A 21,573-nucleotide genomic window follows, 5' to 3' on the forward strand; every position below is an offset into this window, starting at 1 on the left:
CAGTACTCAGAACCTACTGGTGGTGAAGGGAAGCTTCCATTTATTTTTCTTATAGGAAGCTCCCTACCAGATGGGTCCCCATACAAAAGAAAGCTGTAAGTGGAGCTGCCTTTGAACTTTTAGAGCAGTGATGCTTTTCTGTCCACTCACCACTTCAACTCATTGATTGCCAGGTCCTCGGCGCTGCAAAAGTGATGACTGCCAAACACTACAAACTTTCCTCCCTGATTTCAAAGGCCTGCCTGCACCGTCAACTTTGTACATCAACTTCACAGTCCCCCGCCCCTGGAAAATGTAATTTGAGTGTAAAATGCCTTCAAGATTGGAGGATAATCTAGCCAGCTGCACTGGGACTGTAATTGCCAATTAAGTTTGTTGAAAGTCAGATATGTGACGTGAACAGCAGATGGTCAACAAGCCTTCAAAGTCTTTAGGACTGTTCTGAGCATTTTTCTATGAGGCAGGCATGCTGATTGTAGCCTTTGCGCTGTCCCTATTTGAATTTAAAATGTACCTGGTGCAGCGCCGTAACAAGGGCGCTTGTTGGGCGCACCAAGCCAAGGGGCGCAAAAAGTGGTGGAGGAAAAAAAAAAGCCGCTGGCAGGCACAGAGATATTTATAGCTGGGGTGATCTCCACCCGGCCCCACCTGCTGCCTCCCCGAGTGTCCCCCAGCCCTGACTTGCTCCCCCCCACCCCTTCCTGGACCTGGAGCAGAGCAGCTCCATGCTGCCTCCCTGCAGCAACTGCTGCTGCAGGGTCCTCGTGCCCCCCATCTCCACTGCCAGGGCAGACTGACTCTGAGCTTGCCCTTCCCCCTCAGACCCTTTCATTTTCCAATGGGACCCTCCACCAGCACAGCCCCCCCTCCCCCGTCCGCAGTCACTGCTCCTGCCCCATGCTGGGCAAGGAGGCAGCCCCATCCCTCACCCCCAGTGAGGCTACAGTCAGGGGCAACAGCAGGGGAGGAGGCGCTCGCAGCACCCCCCAGCACCCACCACGGGGGAGGTGAGGGAGATTCCTGGACCTGAGAGGGGCCCTAGGAGCACATGCAGTGACGGTGGTGGGGGTGAGTGTGCTGCTGGGGGGGCAGGAAAGGGGGGCTCCTCCCTCAGAGCTTGTTGCTGCCGGCAGGGAAAGGGCTGGGGGGAGTCCTCCTCTCTGGCCCCTGTCCCGGAGCAGCCTGCCTGCACCCCAAACTCATCCCCAGCCCTGCCCCACCCCAGAGCCCACACCCCCAGTCAGAGCTTGCACCCCCCCACCACACCCTCAACCCTCTGCCCGAGCCCTGAGCCACTCCAGCACCCCAAACACCTAATCCCCAGTCCCAACCAGAGCCCTCACCCCCCAACCCTCTGCCCCAGCCCTGAGCCCCTCCCACACCCCAAACCTCCCATTCCCAGCCCGACAGAGCCCTCACCCCTACTCTCGCCCTGAGCCCCTCCCATACTCCAAACCCCTCATCTGCAGCCACAACCCACAGCCCTCACCCCTGCACCCCATCCCTCTGCACCCCTCCCATCCCCAAACTCCCTCCCAGAGCCTGCACCCCAATTCCCTGCCCCAGCCTAGGGCTGCACCCCAGACCTCCTCCCTCACCCAAACTCCCTCCCAGAGCCTTGGGCGGGTGGGGGTGGGTTCTGGGCACCACCAAAATGTCTACAAATCTGCCACCCCTGATCCTGCCCTGCAAACCTGAACTCCCAGCGTTCTCAGCACACATGCTGATCTCTAGTGGCCACTGCTGATATCCAGCACCTCCCTCCTCTCTTAACCTGGGAGTCCCTCTCTGGATTGGAACTGGACTGGAACCAAAGACCATCTTGGAAGCAACATTAACAGCCCAAGCAGTCAAAAATCATGAGTTGACCCCCCAAAATCACAGGCTCTACCACTGCCCCTTCATTCATTCTTCGGCGGCAATTTGGCGGCAGGCCCTTCCCTCTAAGAGGGACTGAGGGACCCGCCGCTGAATTGACGCCGAAGAGCCGGCCCTGGTGGAGGGCGCAATTTTATATTCTTGCCTCAGGCGCAAAAATACCAAGTTACGGCTCTGACCTGGTGCCTCTGCAGAATATGGTGAATCCATTCAGTTTCTACAGTAAAGCATGACCCAAACCTTGGCTGAAATGCAATCTGAATGTGTTTTTTTTTTTTTCAGAAACATTCAGTTACCTCTTGTTTCATGTTCGTGTATGTCCTGGTTTCAGCAGGAACTAGAACTGATGTGTATCCATGGAAAGATTGTGCCAGCAGCTATTCTTGCAGTATTTCTAGTCTGGATGGATGTGAGAAGTGTCAAAAATCTTGGAGAAAGATGGATTTTTGTGACATTTCTAGCTCACCTTCCTGGCCCAAATAGGTCCAGCTCAATGCAGCTGATCTTCAGATAAGCAAGTCAACTCTAAAATTTTACCAGAGCCAAACCATTTGAGGTTCATCATGTAGTCGGGCTGCACAATAAGGGTCCAGAGCACCAACCATCAGACTCACAACTATTGCCTGTTATATACTGGGATGGAGATTCACTGGTACTAACTAGAATACTGATGGGGGATTTTCCTGAACTGCTCAGTGTAGACAAAGACAGACAAACTTGCAAAAAAATATTCCTCACATGTGGAAGCATACATATTCTTATTTAGGTTAGATTTTACCCTTAAAGGCTTTAACACTTGGAATGTTAAACAATAAAAACTTGCTTGACAGCAAACCTCAAAATGTTTTCTTTCTAAAACAAGTAAAATAATGACCTTATGATACCAAAGTTTAAAAAGTAAATCTGTTACTCAGCACTAAATTGGTTTACATTTTATTTTACTAAGAAATAAATAAATAGCCTTTATTCATGTAGCAGGAAAATTAGAGAAAATATACGTAGGAATGTGCTCAGTATCAGATAATGCACATTTCCAGTTCTACTCTGTGCCACAACGTATGCCTAATAAATCCAAAGCAATCAGTTCCTTAGCTTCATCTTTTTCTCCCTCGTACTGTTTTCTCCAAGTGCTCAACCTTCTAAACAGTCCCAGAAAAGAGGCATTTTTTCCACTGTTTCTCTTTTCCTTGACCTGTTCGTTTGCCAGTCTGTATTTCACAGTCTTCCGCCACCTGGTCTGTTGGGTTTTCTTCCTGAAAAGTTTCTTGAAGTACCAGCAACTGTCAAAACTAGCGTCTCTTTTCATCTCCACCTTTGTTGTTCTTTGCATTTTAAGTCTGATATTTAGGAAAACCTTGAATCTGTCATTCAATTTAATGCAGTTTTCTCTTAACTGTGGTAGTTTTAGATGAAGACCACTATTAAAATATTCTACCGTCCTTCAAGGGGGTCTTGATCATCAAAGACCTACCTGTTGTTTTTCAAGTTGTCTGTGAGGAAAAAGGTAGTAAGATTAGTTAACTTAAGTCAGCTTCATAAACCTTAACAATTTAACTTTATAGCAAAAGACTATAAATGTACTCTTACTGACTTTGTCACGCTATTTTTTGCTTCTAAACTTAAAGCAATTACATAGACGATGACATATTTGTCTGTAAAGATCAAACTGCTTGGCCAACAGCTGTTCTGTTTTGTTACTATGGAAGCATGTGCTGATTACATCATTATTCCATGATGATGTCACAATAATAAATAAAACCTTAGACCTCCCTTTCAACCAAGTGACTAGTGGCCTGAAAAAGGCCATCAGTGCTATTATCCTAACAGTAACTTAGTTCTTAGGACTATTATTGTGAAGATTAATTATTTGAAATTGTAAGTTATTGACATTTGTCTAAAGCTTCATAGGTGTGCTGTAGAGAAAGAATGTATGCTCATCTACAAATAGACAAATGCAAAAGCCTGTGACTAGCAGGACAGATCTTCTGGGACCGATAGGGGGCCCTCAATAGCCCTGATACAACCCCACCTGTGCCAGTTTTCTTAACAAAGAAAGGGGACATAACCTGAGTAAGGGTATTTAGCTGAAGTAGTGTCTTACTCCACAGTAGTCACATTGATTTCACTGGGGCTAGCTATAAGGTAAGGTTCTATGAGCATGCATTAGCGTATCACAATCTAGGCCAAAGAAATTAAAGACAATATATTCTTCATAGTTCAAAAACAGAATTAAAAAAAATCACATCCCTTACGTTGCTTAAAAAGGGGCATGTCTCATTAGCCTTGGGAGATTTCAAAAATGAAATCAAAAGTCTAAAGCAGGCCATCAGTCAGAAGTATTTCCTTTCACTGCCCAATCTAACGATGAAACTCTCCAGTCATGTAAATTAACTGATTTTGGTTCACATTTTTAATACATTACTTAAGAAACAAAACACATTTCGTGAAAATATTAATGGCCGGCATACGTGGAGGGAAGGTTTGAAAAAAATGAGGTTACTCGCCTCTAAGCAGAGGTCCTCTGCCTGAGTGGAGTAGCCGCTAAACATTGCCATTCTTGGGATCATCTGATAAGTCATACTGTGAAATGAGGAAGGTGTGAAACAGAATCCTAATTAAATAGTGGCCAAAATACTGCTACCAAACTGTGCATCAGCCCTGGAGGCTAAATGTTCAGTGAATGTGTAGCTAGAGCGCCAAGCTGCAGCGCTGCAGATTTCAACAATAGGGACAAATTTAAGGCATGCCAAAGTGGCTGCCTTCGGCATAGTAAAGTGTGCCTTAACCCTTGCAGGAAGGGTTGCAGTTGCTAGCCTGTTGGTCGCTTCTATACATATCCTAACCCATCTGGATAATCATTGAGAAGAACTAGTCTGACCCTTAGTATTCTTTTTAATGGATATGAAAAGATTAGGGGACTTTCTGAAATATTTGGTACTGTTTAAATAAAAAGTGAGTGTGCTTTTAGTGTCTTGCTGTTGAGTCTCAATTTGCCTGAGTGTATGTGAGACCTGGGAAAGACCCCTGATAGTGTAATTGACTGGCTGAGCTGGAAGTCAGTCACCACCACCTGGGGCAGGAATTTAGGCTATGGATGGAGGACCACTGTGCCATTGTAGGAAATTGTGAAGGGTGGATCCATCACCATGGCTTGTTACAGAACAGTGTTGTTAATCGCAAAACATACAACTATGGAAGCTGGTGATGTGATGTCACTACTCCACATTTCTGTTTCACTCCACAGGCGCGCACTCTCCTCCCAAAAGCAGTTGTTCCACAATAAGAAACAAAAGTGGAAGAGTTAGATATCAAAGAAAAATATTAATAATTTGCACAACATTGCTATATTGTTTAATCAGACCCCCCCCCCCCAAATAGTTAATATAAACAACACATAGGCTATAACCAGCACTCAAAATGAACTTGGTAGTGACAGTGCCGGAGTGAGTTCTAGAATCCCTCCATTGGTAGCTAGACCCTCGCACGGTCCACGAAGAAATCCCCTTCAACACCCCTCAACCCTCCATGATCCTAGTACCGGATGCATCAGCTCTGGGTTGGGGGGCCCACCTAGGAGATCTCCAGACACAGGGTCTATGGTCGCAAACCGAGCTCTCACTCCACATCAATATCAAGGAGCTTGTGCGACTAGCCTGCCAGACCTTCCAGTACAGAATGCAGGGCCAGTGTGTAGCAGTGATGACCGACACCACCACCATGTTTTACATAAACAAGCAGAGCGGAGCCCACTCCTCCCCATTCTGTTGGGAAGCTCTCCAGCTTTGGGATTTTTGTATAGCCCGCTGCATTCACCTGGAGGCGTCCTATCTCCCAGGAGTACAGAACGAGCTTGCAAACCACCTCAGCAGGTCATTTTGCAACCATGAGTGGTCCATCCATCCGGACGTCATACATTCCATCTTCCAAAGGTGGGGGTTTCCCCAGGTAGATTTATTTGCCACTAGGAACAACAGGAAGTGTCCAATGTTTCTACTCTTTCCCAAAACACAGTCCGGGCTCCATCTTGGACGCATTCATGCTACCGTGGGGAGACCGCCTCCTGTATGCCTTCCCGCCGGTCCCACTCATCCACAAGGTGCTGCTCAAGATCCGCAGACACAAGGCGGAGGCAATTCTGCTGGCCTCAGTGTGGCCACACCAACATTGGTACACCACGCTTCTGGACTGTCAGTGGATCGCACTGCTGCTCTACCCCAATCTGATCACAGAGGGCCACGGTCGCCACCTTCATCCAGACCTCCAGTTCCACCATCTCATGGCTTGGAAGCTTCATGGTTAAACCCAGTGGAGCGCCAATGCTCGGAATCAGTGAGGGAGGTGCTGCTTGGAAGCAGGAAACCTTCCACCAGGGCCACTTACCTAGCTAAGTGGAAAAGGTTCTCGTGCTGGTGTGAGCAGCATCATGCACCTCCAATTCAGCCATCTATACCGCTCATCCTGGAGTATCTACTGCGTCTAAAGCAGCAGGGATTGGCAGGATCATCCATCAGGGTACACCTCGCTGCCATCTCGGCATTCCACCTGGGAGAGCTGAGGTGCTCTGTATTCACCAACCCCATGGTAGGCCATTTCCTGAAGGGCATGGGAAGGCTATAGCCACATTCGCGACCACCCATACCTGCTTGGGAGCTCAATCTGGTCCTCTCCAGACTAATGGGGCCCCCATTTGAACCAAGGGTGGCATGCTCCCTTCCGTATCTCTCGTGGAAGGTGGCATTCCTGGTTGCCATCACATCAGCTAGGAGGGTGTCCAAGTTAAAAGCGCTAACCTCCGACCCCCGCCTACATGGTCTTCCATAAGGACAAAGTACAACTCGGGGTTCACCCAGCCTTCCTACCCAAGGTGGTGTCTCAATTCCACATTGACAGGAAGATGTCTTGGCCACTCTTCTATCCCAAGCCTCATGCTAGTGCGCAGGAGCAGAGGCTTCACTCACTGGATGTCCAGCGTGCGCTAGCATTCTATATTGACCACACAAAGCCTTCCAAGAAATCGAACCAACTGTTTGTGGCAGTGGCAGACTGGATGAAAGGGCTTCTGGTCTCTTCGCAATGCATTTCTTCCTGGATCACAGACTGGATCCATACCTGCTACGAGCTGGCCAAGGTCCCAGCCCCAGCTATTACGGCCCACTCGAGAAGAGCACAAGCCTCGTCAGCCGCCTTCCTGGCCCAGGTGCCTATCCAGGAGATCTGCAGAGCGGCAACCTGGTCTTCCGTGCACACGTTCACTACTCACTATGCCATCATCCACCATGCCAGAGAGGATGCAGATTTCGGCAGAGCGATTCTCCGATCCTTAACTCCAACCCCATCTCTGGGGGAGAGCTTGGGAGTCACCTGATTGGAATCAACGTGAATGAGCACTCGAAGAAGAAAAAATGGTTAATCACCTTCTCATAACTGTTGTTTTTTGAGATGTGTTGTTCACGTCCATTCCAATACCCACCCTCCTTCCCTTCTATCGGAATAGCCGGCAAGAAGGAACTGAAGGGGGGTCGGGTTGGCGGGGTCATATATTGAGCACCAGAAAGGAGACACTCCAGGGGGCTCCCCAGCCGACCCGACGGGAGCTGCTAAGCGAACAAGTTTCTGACGACCATGCATGCGGCGCGCACACACCTGATTGGAATGGACGTGAACAACACATCTTGAAGAACAACAGTTATGAGAAGGGGAGTAACTGTTTTTTTCTAGCCTTCATGGTTGTGGAAATAGCCTTGAAAAATGTGAACGGAGTATAACTGATGAAACTGTGATTTCCTGGGGCTGCAGAAAACCTGAAAAATAGCTCTGAGATGTGTGAACTGCACCATGCATTTCTCAGGCAGGTCAGAACTCTGTGATTCTGCAGGCATGGAATAGGGCAATTTTGCAAAGACACCCTGGAACTCAGCATTTTTGCCATGGAATATGATTTTGCTGAAGCCAGGCACCTGATATTTTATTTTTTGTCTTCCTGCCCTATCAGAACCTGCCAGCAGCTTTCTCTTGCTCTCCAGATTTGCCCACAAAGGGAAGTTAATTTGATTAGTGTATATTCTCTATGCTGTTCCATGAAGCCAAGCAGCAGGGGTTCAGGTAGCGAGAGCTGGAGTCCAGCTTGCAACCAGGGAGTTGGGGAGGGCACCAGAAGTACTGGCTGGTGACCTAGCTGCCTGAAGAACATCACAGCCCCTGGAGCCCATGGAGATAAGCCACTGAAGGCAGCTACAAGCCCCCCAGACTTCCCTGGAACAAAAAAGGGTGAGAAAGATGGTCTGAACAACATTGTGAAAAAATTCATAATTGAAAATAATCACTGATTTTTTTACCACATGGGTATTTTCAACTATGAACTATAGTTCTGTGGGTTTTTGTAGGGGTGGTGGAATGGGAATGAAGAATATTTAATGGAGATAGACTAAATTAACTCTGCCACAGAATTTAAGGATCCTTGTGATGGAATTTAGGCATTTTGCCACACAATTTGGTCCAACTGTGCAGGAGTACTCAGGATCCTGCCTATATCCAGTTACTGCCCCTTTTAGGCCTTTGAAGGGCTGCTGGCTCTTTGCTCCTGAAAGCTCCTTTAGACCCTCTGTATCAGGGCCGGCTCCAGGGTTTTTGCTGCCCCAAGCGGCGGGGGGCGGAAAAAAGAAGAAGCTGCGATCGCTTTCTTCTTCGGCGGCACTTCGGCGGCAGGTCCTTCCCTCCAAGAGGGACCGAGGGCCCCGCAGCCGAATTGCCGCCAAAGAGCCGAACGTGCTGCCCCTTCCCCTTGGCCGCCCCAAGCACCTCCTTGCTACGGCTGGTGCCTGGAGCCAGCCCTGCTCTGTATTCAGAGCTCTGGAGGCATATTCCAATGCTTCAGTTTCTGCTCCTTCCCCACAAACTCTGTTCAGACCTGTATTCTTCTACTGCAATTTATGTCAGCAGCGGCCTGCTCCACTGTTGGATTCTTTCTTCATACCCAGACTCTCAGTTCTCAGGCTATATCCTGCTTCCTGACCTTTTCACTACAGCCTGCTGTAAAGCAGCTACTTCCCCCCCGCTGCTCAAGCACACAGTCTCTCCCTCAGTAGGGTTGCCAAGCCTCCGGGATTGGCCTGGAGTCTCCCGGAATCGGTATCGATCTCCCGGTGACTACTGAAAGCAATCCGGGAGATTTTAATAGGATATTTTAAGAAAATGACATTACGGCATGTTGGGGAGGAAAAATTTTCTGGAATAGCTTCAGTCAGAGTTGGCAACCCTAGCCCTCAGCCTGATCCCCTCTGCAGTCTGGATGTCACTTCCTTTTCCTGTTCATTAGCATTCAGTATGCCCTCTCTGACCATCTCACTCTGCGGTTGACGGAAGTGAGTAACCAGCAATTAAACAACTGACTCAGGACAATGTCATCAATTTTGCTTAACTGAAACATCGGGGGAGCTTTCCAGGCTCCTGTGGAAACTGGTTGCTATAGAAATGATGATGTGCCAATGGTGAGACGCTAGTTGGTGAGTGGCAATAGTTTGGTGCTGGTTGGGAAGAGTTTTAGACAGATCTGTCTAAAACTCTCCCTACATTTAGCACTGTGCTACTCTGCTAGCTTTAAATGGTCTCAAGGCAGTCACAGGTCCCCACCCTTCTGAAATTCCTCCTGGCCCAGGGCCAGCACAGAGCCAACAATACATGTATACAAGCCCTCCTTATCGCTGGCACATGAGGCAGTGTGGGCATGGACCAGAGGAGGGAGGGAAAGATAGGCAGAAGCATGACCAGAGCAGTCCTGGGCCCCAATTCCCTGCTGTACAACTCCCATAGGAGCTATGGCAGTACAGTGGGGAGTGCATCTTAGGCTGCTCTAACTTGCCCTGAGGACTGAACTGGCCCACGCAACCCCTGAATAGGGGAAGCGGAAGCCACCTCCTTCTGTCTCTGTCCCAGCCCTACAGTCAGCACAGGGATGAATCTGGGGCAGTGGTGCAAATTGTAACTAATTTAAGAGAATTCTCTATCCACAAGTGTTTCGTACACTTAGCTTCATTTTTCATGTAATGCGTTTTCCCCCCACTTTTTCTTACTCTGTCTTCTCTGTATTTGTTTCTTCTTCTGATAGTCAACTTCCTTTCCCCCTGGATTTTTTTCTCTCCCTCACTGCCCTTTCCCCTCTCTTTCTCTCTGTTTTTCATTCTTCCTCTTGGCCTCTTTTCTCATTGTCTCTCCTGAGCCAGTGTTTGAGGGAATTTTCAAATGCACCAATATGGCAGGTGACCAGCTTGGCTTAACAGTGAAATCCTCACTGATCTTAAACACAAAAAAGAAGCTTACAAGAAGTGGAAGATTGGACAAATGACCAGGGAGGAGTATAAAAATATTGCTCAGGCATGCAGGAGTGAAATCAGGAAGGCCAAATCACACTTGGAGTTGCAACTAGCAAGAGATGTTAAGAGTAACAAGAAGGGTTTCTTCAGGTATGTTAGCAACAAGAAGAAAGTCAAGGAAAGTGTGGGCCCCTTACTGAATGAGGGAGGCAACCTAGTGACAGAGGATGTGGAAAAAGCTAATGTACTCAATGCTTTTTTTGCCTCTGTCTTTGCGAACAAGGTCAGCTCCCAGACTACTGCACTGGGCAGCACAGCAGGGGAGGAGGTGACCAGCCCTCTGTGGAGAAAGAAGTGGTTCAGGACTATTTAGAAAAGCTGGACAAGCACAAGTCCATGAGGCCGGATGCGCTGCAACCGAGGGTGCTAAAGGAGTTAGCGGATGTGGTTGCAGAGCCATTGGCCATTATCTTTGAAAACTCATGGCAGTCGGGGGAGGTCCCAGATGACTGGAAAAAGGCTAATGTAGTGCCCATCTTTAAAAAAGGGAAGAAGGAGGATCCGGGGAACTACAGGCCAGTCAGCCTCACCTCAGTCCCTGAAAAAATCATGGAGCAGGTCCTCAAGGAATCAATTCTGATGCACTTAGAGGAGAGGAAAGTGATCAGGAACAGTCAGCATGGATTCACCAAGGGCAAGTCATGCCTGACTAACCTAATTGCCTTCTATGATGAGATAACTGGCTCTGTGGATGAAGGGAAAGCAGTGGACGTGTTATTCCTGGACTTTAGCAAAGCTTTTGATTCGGTCTCCCACAGTATTCTTGCTGGCAAGTTAAAGAAGTATGGGCTGGATGAATGGACTATAAGGTGGATAGAAAGCTGGCTAGATCGTCGGGCTCAATGGGTAGATAGAAAACCATTATGCTGCCCTGGCAATGAGGAATCACCCCCAAAGGTGGAGGAGGAGAAGCCATATACCCCCAAGGCTGGGAGGATTGCAGCCACCACTCCCAGGAGGAAACGTAGGATAGTGGTGGTTAGTGACTCTCTTCTGAGGGGGACGGATGCACCCATCTGTCGTCCTGACATGGTATCCTGGGAGGTATGCTGCCTGCCAGGAGCCTATATCCAAGACGTTACAGAGGGCTTGTCAAAGTTCATCTGGCCCTCTGACTGCTACCCCATGCTACTCATCCATTTGGGCACTAATGATACTGCAAGGTATGACCCTCAGCAGATCAGAAGTGACTACAGGGCTCTGGGAGTAAGGGTGAAGGAGTTGGGAGCGCAGATGGTGTTTTCTTCGATCCTTCCGGTCAAGGATTTAGTTGGGGATTGGTCCTGCTTTGAGCAGGGGGTTGGACTAGATGACCTCCCTTCCAACCCTGATAGTCTATGATTCTATGATTCTAAGGGTAGGGGCCCAAAAGAGACAGATGCATCCTGGAGATGAATGCCTGGCTGCGAGGATGGTGTCACTGGGAGGACTTCGGCTTCCTTGACCACGGGATGCTGTCCCAAGAAGAAGGACTGCTAAGCAGAGATGGGGTCCACCTATCGAGGAAGGGGAAGAGCATATTTGGATACAGACTGGCTAACCTAGTGAGGAGAGCTTTAAACTAGGTTTGAAGGGGGCAGGTCTTGGGTTATGTCCATTTTGTATGTTTTGTATAATTTCAGGAACCCACATTGGTTCCCAAAATGGAGTTTGTGTCCATGTGACCCAGCTGATCACAGTTTTCCCGCCTTTTATTTCTCCTCAGAAGTGGTAAACAACTTCTGGATAGAACTGGCTTTTACCGCCTTTTCCACGGAGTTTCCCGGAAGGGGTTTTCTGCTCCTTCTATGGAGTTTCCCGGGCAAGGTTAGATAAGTCTGTCCCAAGCACTGCTCAGGGGACAGTCCATCCGAGTGACAGCAAGGGACTGTCGCAGGTCTGATTTGCACTTCCCTACCCATCCTAGTGGTAGAGGGGGGTAGGGTTTTCTTTTCACAGCTCTGCTTCCACTTGGACATGCATTTGCCATCACCTGCAGGGAAAAGAGAAGGACAGACAGCCACGTCCTACTTACCATCATCTATCTTCAGCTGCTGTCCCCCGACATATCATCTACTCTTCTTCAGACCCGGAGGAACATCAAGGGACTCCCTGGAGCTCCTCTCCGATGGCTTTCAACTAGCCGGAGGACTGAGGTCCCAGGCAACAATCAAAGCTTAATCTATAGAAGAAGGTTTCTATTGAGGGGTTTACTTTACCTGTTTATAGGGTTTATTTTGGGGAATCACTGTATTGCATATTTTTACTGTTTACTCCCTCCTTTCTTTGCTATTCATTGTACACCAATTCTTCAATACACTTTATTTATTTTTCACCTTATCCCAACTGACTCCTCGTTATTAGAGGTGGGAGGGCCCCTTTATGGGAAAATAAAACCTACCAGTTGACAGATGCAGGAAAGGGAGGGTTGAATCTAAGGAAACAGGAAGCATAGGCCCACATATATTTCTTTGCCTTTCTGTCCTTTCCTCTAACACATGTGACAAAAGCCCACAGGTAAGTCAAAAACATGGAGACCTTGGAGAAGGGTCAGAATTTGGGGGGAGCATGGGCTGTTATAGCAGGGATAAGGGAGATACAAGACAGAACTGGGGGGGAATCAAATCAGTATTTTAGATGTCTGTATACTAATGCAAGAAGGATGGGGAAGAACCAGGAAGAACTCGAAGTGCTAGTAAATAAACACAACTATGACATAGTTGGCATCACAGAATTGACTTGGTGAGATAATATGCACGACTGGAATATTGATATAGAAGGTTACGGCTTGCTTAGGAAGGACAGGCACGGAAAAAGGGAGGAGGTGTTGGGAAAATAACATAGCAGGGCACAGATTATCCAAGAAGTTCTTGGAATGTATTGGAGACAAATTTTTATTTCAGAAGGTGGAGAAAGCTACTATGGGAGAGGCTATTCTAAATTTCATTATGACAAATAGGGAGAAACTGGTTGAGAATTTGAAAGTGGAAGGCAGCTTGGGTGAAAGTGATCATGAAATGGAAGAGTTCATGATTCTAAGGAATGGTAGGAGGGAGAGCAGCAAAATAAAGACAATGGATTTCAAGAAGGCAGACTTTAGCGAACTAGAGTTGGTAGGTAAGATCCCATGGGAAGCAAGTCTAAGGGGAAAAACAATTGAAGACAGTTGGCAGTTTTTCAAAGAGACATTATTAAGGGCACAAGAGCAAATTATCCCACTGCGTAGGAAAGATAGGAAGTATGGCAAGAGACCACCCTGGCTTGACCAGGAGATCTTCAGTGATTTGAAACGCAAAAATGAGTCCTACAAAAAGTGGAAATTGGGTCAAATTACAAAGGATGAATATAAACAAATAACACAAGTATGTAGGGACAAAATTAGAACGGCTAAAGCTAGATCAAACTAGCTAGAGACATAAAGGGTAACAAGAAAACATTCTACATATAAATTAGAAGCAAGAGGAAGACCAAGGACAGGGTAGGCCCGTTACTCAATGGGGGGTAAGTAGCGATTGGATGTCTAACATACTGAATGCCAGTGAAAATGAGGTAGGATTAGAGGCTAAAATAGGGAAAGAACATGTCAAAAATTACGTAGACAAGTTAGACGTCTTCAAATCACCAGGGCCTGATGAAATGCATCCTAGAATACTCAAAGAGCTGACTGAGGAGATATCTGAGCCATTAGCAATTATCTTTGAAAAGTCATGGAAGACGGGAGAAATTCCAGAAGACTGGAAAAGGGCAAATATAGTGCCAATCTATAAAAAGGGAAATAAGGACAACCTGGGCAATTACAGACCAGTCACCTTAACTTCTGCACCCGGAAAGACAATGGAGCAAATAATTAAGCAATCAATTTGCAAACATCTAGAAGGTGATAAGCAACAGTCAGCATGGATTTATCAAGAACAAATCGTGTCAGACCAACCTGATAGCTTTCTTTGACAAGGTAATAAGACTTGTGGATAGGGGAGAAGCAGTAGACGTGGTATATCTTGACTTTAGTAAAGCATTTGATACTGTCTCGCATGACCTTCTCATAAACAAACTAGGGGAATGCAACCTAGATGGAGCTACTGTAAGGTGGGTGCATAACTGGTTGGAAAACCATTCCCAGAGAGTAGTTATTAGTGGTTCATAATCATGCTGGAAATTCATAACGAGTATGGTCCCGCAGGGATCAGTTCTAGGTCCGGTTCTGTTCAATATCTTCATCAATGATTTAGATAATGGTATAGAGAGAACACTTATAAAGTTTGTGGACAATACCAAGCTGGGAGGGGTTGCAAGTGCTTTGGAAGATAGGATTAAAATTCAAAATGATCTGGACAAACTGGAGAAATGGTCTGAAGTAAATAGGATGAAATTCAATAAGGACAAATGCAAAGTACTCCACTTAGGAAGGAACAATCAGTTGCACACATACAAAATGGTAACGACTGTCTAGGAAGGAATACTGCAGAAAGGGATTTGGGGTTCATAGTGGACCACAAGCTAAATATGAATCAACAGTGTAACACTGTTGCAAAAAAAAGTGAACATCATTCTGGGGTGTATTAACAGGAGTGTTGTAAGCAAGACATGACAAGTATTTCTTCCGCTCTACTCTGCGCTGATTAGGCCTCAACTGGAGTATTGTGTCCAGTTCTGGGCACCACACTTCAGGAAAGATGTGGACAAATTAGAGAAAGTCCAGAGAAGAGGTCTAGAAAATCAGGGAAGATTGAAAACATTGGGTTTGTTTAGTCCAGAAAAGAGAAGACTGAGAGGAGATATGATAACAATTTTCAAGTACATAAAAAGTTGTTACAAGGAGAAGGGAGAAAAATTGTTCTTCTTAAGCTTTGAGGAAAGGATAAGAAACAATGGGTTTAAATTGCAGCAAGGGAGGTTTAGGTTGGATATTAGGAAATACCTCCTAACTGTCAAGGTGGTTAAGCACTGGAATAAATTGCCTAAGGAGGTTGTGGAATCTCTAACATTCGAGATTTTTAAGAGCAGGTTAGACCAACACCTGTCAGGGATGGTCTAGATAATACGTTGTCCTGCCATGAGTGCAGGGGACTGGACTAGATGACCTCTCGAGGTCCCTTCCAGTCCTATGATTCTCCTTGTAGGATCAGTATGAGCTTCTTGAGGGCAGTTTCCCTGATGCCTTTCAGGAGTCTCTCTTGGGAGCTGCAGAGCTGTTGTCTGCTCTCTCTCAAAGATGCCCAGCAACTGACTGGAACGTCCCGCCTTTTTAAAATCCTTGCTCCACCCTGGCATGATTTATAGGGCTGGAGGGATGGGGGCTAGTATTGCCCACAGCAGTTCTCTAACCCCTTTGGTTATGCACCCAGGCAACAGAAATCAGGGAAACTGCCCTCAAGGTGATACTTTCATGGACAAATGGAAGAGGGAGAATAGTATATTTATAGATGTATTTGTACACCGACGGCTGGAGAGCTAACTCCCAGAAGGTACCAGCAGGAGGCGCCACGGGGTGAGTCCCGTATGGTTACAGTAATACGCCAATTCACAGCTTTATTTGTGAATAAAAAAAATATATATTAAAGCAATGTCAAGCAGGCCAGCTGCCATTACAACACCAAAACACTAGTAATAAACCAACACAAAAATCAGTAATAAAATAAAGTTCATAATAGAAACACTGAGACCGGTGCTGTCATAACTATAAAGGGAAGGGTAACAGCTCTCCTGTGTACAGTACTATAAAATCACTCCTGGCCAGAGACTCCAAAATCCTTTTACCTGTAAAGGGTTAAGAAGCTCGGGTAACCTGGCTGACACCTGACCCAAAGGACCAATAAGGGGACAAGATACTTTCAAATCTTGCGGGGGGAAGGCTTTTGTTTGTGCTCTTTGTTTTGGGGGTTGTTCGCTCTTGGGACTGAGAGGGACCAGACATCAATCCAGGTTCTCCACATCTTTCTAAACAAGTCTCCCATATTTCAAACTTGTAAGTAAACAGCCAGGCAAGGCGTGTTAGTTTTACTTTGTTTTCTCAACTTGTAAATGTACCTTTTACTAGAGTGTTTCTCTGTTTGCTGTACTTTGAACCTGAGGCTAGAGGGGGTTTCTCTGAGCTCTTTAAGTTTGATTACCCTGTAAAGTTATTTTCCATCCTGATTTTACAGAGATGATTTTTACCTTTTTCTTTAATTAAAAGCCTTCTTTTTAAGAACCTGATTGATTTTTCCTTGTTTTTAGATCCAAGGGGTTTGGATCTGTATTCACCAGGGAATTGGTGAAGGTCTCTCAAGGCTACCCAGGGAAGGGAATTAGCTTTGGGATGGTGGCAGCGGACCAGATCTAAACTGGTAGTTAAGCTTAGAAGTTTTCATGCAGGCCCCCACATTTGTACCCTAAAGTTCAAAGTGGGGAAGCAGCCTTGACAGGTGCAAAACAGTGAAACCAGTGCAAACAAATAAATTCCCTAGTTGTGTGTGTCCCCTGGGCCCCTGTTCTCCTTTCTCTTTAGCGCACATTTAGCACACACTTGGTGCCACTGCATGGGGTGGCGGGCTGCAGAGAGTACATTTGCTGTGTCCAACTAGCATTCAGTCTTGGTTGCATGGGACACCCAACCAAGGCATTGTCCAATGCTTTCTGGTCTGTGGGACATGGCACTGTAAAGGGGACTCAGGACGTGGTCTGTATGGAGCAGGAGCCTGAAGTCATGTGGCCATTAGTGCAAGCAGTCTCTCAGGTCTTTCTGCTGCACTCCATCTTCATCCCTCAAGCAACGTTCCTGCTCCAGAAACTGCACTGCACGTCTCTCCTCACATGCTGCTGCCTGTCTGTACCTTTCCACCTACCATGAATCCTTTTCCCTTTGGTATTATACCTGCTTGTTGTCCCTGACCAAGATGTCCACCGTAAGTTCACCACTGAAACGCTTCCTCTTTAACTGGCCCATGACAGTTTGAAATCCCAGGCTCCTGCTGGAGTGTGGATGGGCTGCTGAGATGGAAGGGCCTGCAGAGGTGGAAAGGCGTGAAAGGAGACAACAAACAGTACATCATTGTCTCAGCCCTTCAAAAAAGATTCGGTGCATCCTCAGAAGAAAGTGCCTGTGGAATCTCAAGGCCAAAAAGTGATATTTTGTAAAACTCAGCTTCAATATAGTTGTACAGGAATACTTCTGCTCCCATGAGCTCAGTGGACACAACTGAGTTAAGCCAAGTAAAAAGAGTGTAAACACAATGGTAATATGAAAGTTACAAATGCTACATGTTTAAAAATTGCAGTGTAGTGGGGGTTGGAGGTATGTGCCATGGTTTACTACCTAAGGTTTGCTAGTCTTTTCAGGCATTACATATTCTGGAGAACAGAACTATCCTGGAAGTTCCTGAATGCCAAAGGGACATTCTACTCCAAGCAACTGGTGGGAAGCCAGCCATGTATGCTACAGATGTTTTCGAGCATATGGTGACTCAGCCACACATCTATGGGTGGACTGGGCTGGTGTCCTATACAGGAGGGATCAGAAAATACACTGTTACCCACACACTCTAGGGCATCCCACCTTTACTCTTCCATGGGCTCCAGGTGTAAAAGTTAATTTAGGCACCCCCATCCTTTCCCAGTTCCTAGGGCTCTGGGCGAAAGGCACTTACCCTTACCCACTTCCTAGGGCTCAAGGCCACCCTTACCCCAGTTCCTAGGACTCAGGGCGTAACCTCATTAATTCAAGTAGCCACCCTTACCAGTTCCTAGGGCTCAGGGTGTAATCTTCTTTGGGTTTGTGGGGCCTTTTACCAGTAAAAGAGCCTAACACAGTAATATCCTTAACATCTATTTATTAACAGTTACCAAACAGAATACACATGCTAAACATACAATGCTCCCCACTCCCAATAAGGCAGATGAACTTTTTTCTGGTGGCCAGTCAGGATCAGGTCGTCTGAGGCTCCTCCAGCTTCTGCACAATATGATTGGCAGGGTTTTGAGGTCTGGCAGCTCTTGATCTTGGACTGTGTCCTGGAGTTAGCTTCCTCTTCTTCTTCCAGGACTTTCCTTCTTATTCTTTTTTTTTCTTTCCCAGCTGGTCTCCTTCATGGACCCCAGTTTATATAGTGAAGCTTAGCTATACCTTAACCAATTATTTTACTAAAGTATTACAGAATAATTCTTTGACCAATCCTAACATATCGCACAATGATTCTTTAACCAATCATACCTCACGACCTTAGTTGATTTAAATCTTTCAAAATTAGTTATTCAACAGACAGAAACAGTCAAAGAACCAGACAGAAACCATACAGATAAACAACAGAGAAGTAGGGACCATAAAGGCAAAACAATAAAGAAGTATAGATTTCACAAGCACAACTGTTGATAAGTGATTCCTTGCCAGACCGAATGCTGTCAAACAAAGTTTTCTTTAAACATCTTAAGATCTATTTCTTTATCTGGTGATGATGGGTACTATTAGGACAGAAGCGCCTTCTTAAGAGCCTAATATTTCATTGTTTTAATGTGATTTAGATGGAATGTGAAGATGTGACTTTCTGATTTTTAGCTCATGGCTGCTGCTGTCCTAATGTGGCTTCAGAAAAAGGCCTCAGATCTTACAGTAACTTCCGTCTCTCTTGCTATTTAAGGCTGTCCTTTTGTAAAAAGAATATGTTTAATAAATGCTTAGTATGAAAAGGGTTTTTCATAGTGAGCTATAATAAAGCTACAACACAGAGTCCAGTTGCATTTTATGAAGAATAGTTGGGAAATAGAAAATTTTTCAGTGAAAGCAGCACTGTACATTTTCTCTAAGCAATAAAAACCAATAATTAACTTAAAACAGTATAATTAAATAGTTTGACTAATTTTTCATTCTTTATCCACAACCAGAGCATAAGAAAGCAACAGAACTACATTTTAAACTAAATCCCTTTCTCTTTATTTCATGCTCTAATTCATTTTATCCCTTTCAATGCTTCCCTCCAGATTGGCGGAGTTTTGTTGCTGTCTGTTTGGGGCAGAGCAAGTGGCTGAGGGTTAACAGGGTAGGCCATTCACCCCACAAGGGTCATCTTAAGCAGGGAATATACTTACCTACACGCACCTAATCCATCTCCTATAGTGATTGCTTGTCCCACGCACGACGACGCAGGTAAAGGGAGGGGGAGGGATTTACCTAAATACTCTCTGCCTTGAGGTCCTATCTCCATCTGAGGGATCCGGCCGTCCTGTCGTGCTGCATCCGTTGTGAAGAGGAGAAGACACCATCAAATCAAGCTGCCAGAGATGGTAGTGTCATTGTCATTTTGATCCTCGTATATAGATCCCTATTGATAAGCCTGCCTTGTTTTATTATCCATCTCACCTTGTTACCTGGGGAGTCCTTGCCACCCCATCAATAAATCTTGTTGTACCTTTATCCTGTCTGAGTCATATCTGGGAGCACAAACCCTCGGTGATAGATACGGGAAGGGAGGCGAACCTGAGACCCACACTCCTGGCCTCCTGTTTCGGTCAACAGTTCTGATGTAGTTACTTTTGAGAGTCATGGATTGCAACCACTGGGTCATGGTCATGAAGATCGGTGGGGAGGGGGCCTTCAACATCTCCCAGATGCTCTTGTACATAGTCTGGAAACATCATGTAGTAAAAATGTCTCGCAGAGAGCACTAGAGCATGTGTCTTGTGCAAAAATCCAGAGTTTAGAAGCACCTCTCTCTGTGACATTGATGGCATGCAAAATAATGGTAGTGTCAGCCTGCTCATGGGAACTATGAAAAAACTCCATTGAACAGTGTGAGGCAGCAACTTCATTACACCATGTAACAATGAAATTCTTCTAGCAATTATTTGCGTGCTGGAATGCTTTTCCTGCAAGGTATGTGGTTAACTTGTCCTTTATATGCGTATGAGACAGTAGCTTCTTCATGTGACATTGGAGATGTTCATGGAGTCAGTGATTTTGTATGGACAGGCACAATACCATGAAGTCTCTTCTTTCCAGTAATATTTGTAATTGATTCCCCTGCCTACATATCAAACACAAGGTAGACTTCATCATAGGCTCAGTACAATGCCTAGCACAATGGGGTCCTGGCCCAGGATGAGGGCTCCTAGGGTCTACAATAATACAAATAAATGACAACAATAACATTATTATACAGTAGATGACACTACAGTATTTTAAAGAAAAAAATAACTATTTTCCCATTCTGTTATTCAAAAATAGTCACATTCTTTATTTCAATGCATCTAATCAGGAGTAACAGTTATATCTATTTTTCTTCATAATGGCATGATTAATATCTTAGAAATATTATTCTGTATAGTTCCTTATTTCAGTCCTCATTGAAAAGTCTTTATGAAAATGTAATTAATTTTTAAAAACTGAATTCATTTTAAAATAAAAGTATATATTGCAAACTTCTCAGGGCAGAGACTTTGCCATTTGTTTTCTGTTTAACATATTTTACCTGTAGTAAAGTGCCATACATTTACAGCACTATATAAATAATAATAATCATCACTTGAAAATATTTAAAACTAATGTATACCTATCAGAATTCAATCCATATTTGTCTGTCTTGAATTGATTTTTAAGAAACTTTTAACCAGTGCATTTTAGTGATATACATTCCATTAATTCTTTCTGAGCATGCTCTGCGGACAACAAATTTGTGACTAGAGCAAACAGCAGACTACACTATTAGTCTAGTAAAGAGACTAGGCTCTCAAACACTGTGAAAATTTAAATCAGTGAGGGAAGATTTTTTTAAACCGATAAGCAATATTACAAATGTTTTGTTGAAACAACAGTTTGTCATCACCAAGAGGGAGAGGATTCTATTTTTTAAATGTCCTAAAATGAATCTCCACACAATTGTAGTGTCCTAAAATGAACCCTCCCAACAATTTACTGTTTATGAGAGAGAACCTCTATTTTTCTTAAAGCAAAATAGCTTCAATTTTTCCATTCTCTCCCACTGAAAAACTCTGTTCTATGTCATTCAACAGGGTTAAAAAGTTTATCACTGTTATCTCCCCAAATATTACTGTTTGATTTCATATGTATATAATGTAATAATAGTGAGGGATGGAAAAGACCAATTACAGTATGAACCATCTCATAACTGTTTCCTATTGTACATTTGCTTGTATTTTGCCTAGTTCAGTTGGAAAGGTCCCAACCAATAGTACTTCAGCACTTGCCTTGCAAAACAACTCTGGTTAAGAGTTTATTCTAGTAAATCTCACTGTCAGGATGTTTTTCTTGATTCTCAAGGTACATTTTCTCTTCATCATATCCCATTATTTCTAGTTGTTTCCCATTGTAACCCTAAATTATCCCTCTCCTTCCATAGTGTTCACATCATTCAATATT

Source organism: Emys orbicularis, chromosome 3 (genome assembly GCF_028017835.1).
Source record: "Emys orbicularis isolate rEmyOrb1 chromosome 3, rEmyOrb1.hap1, whole genome shotgun sequence".
NCBI classification, from domain to species: domain Eukaryota; kingdom Metazoa; phylum Chordata; order Testudines; family Emydidae; genus Emys; species Emys orbicularis.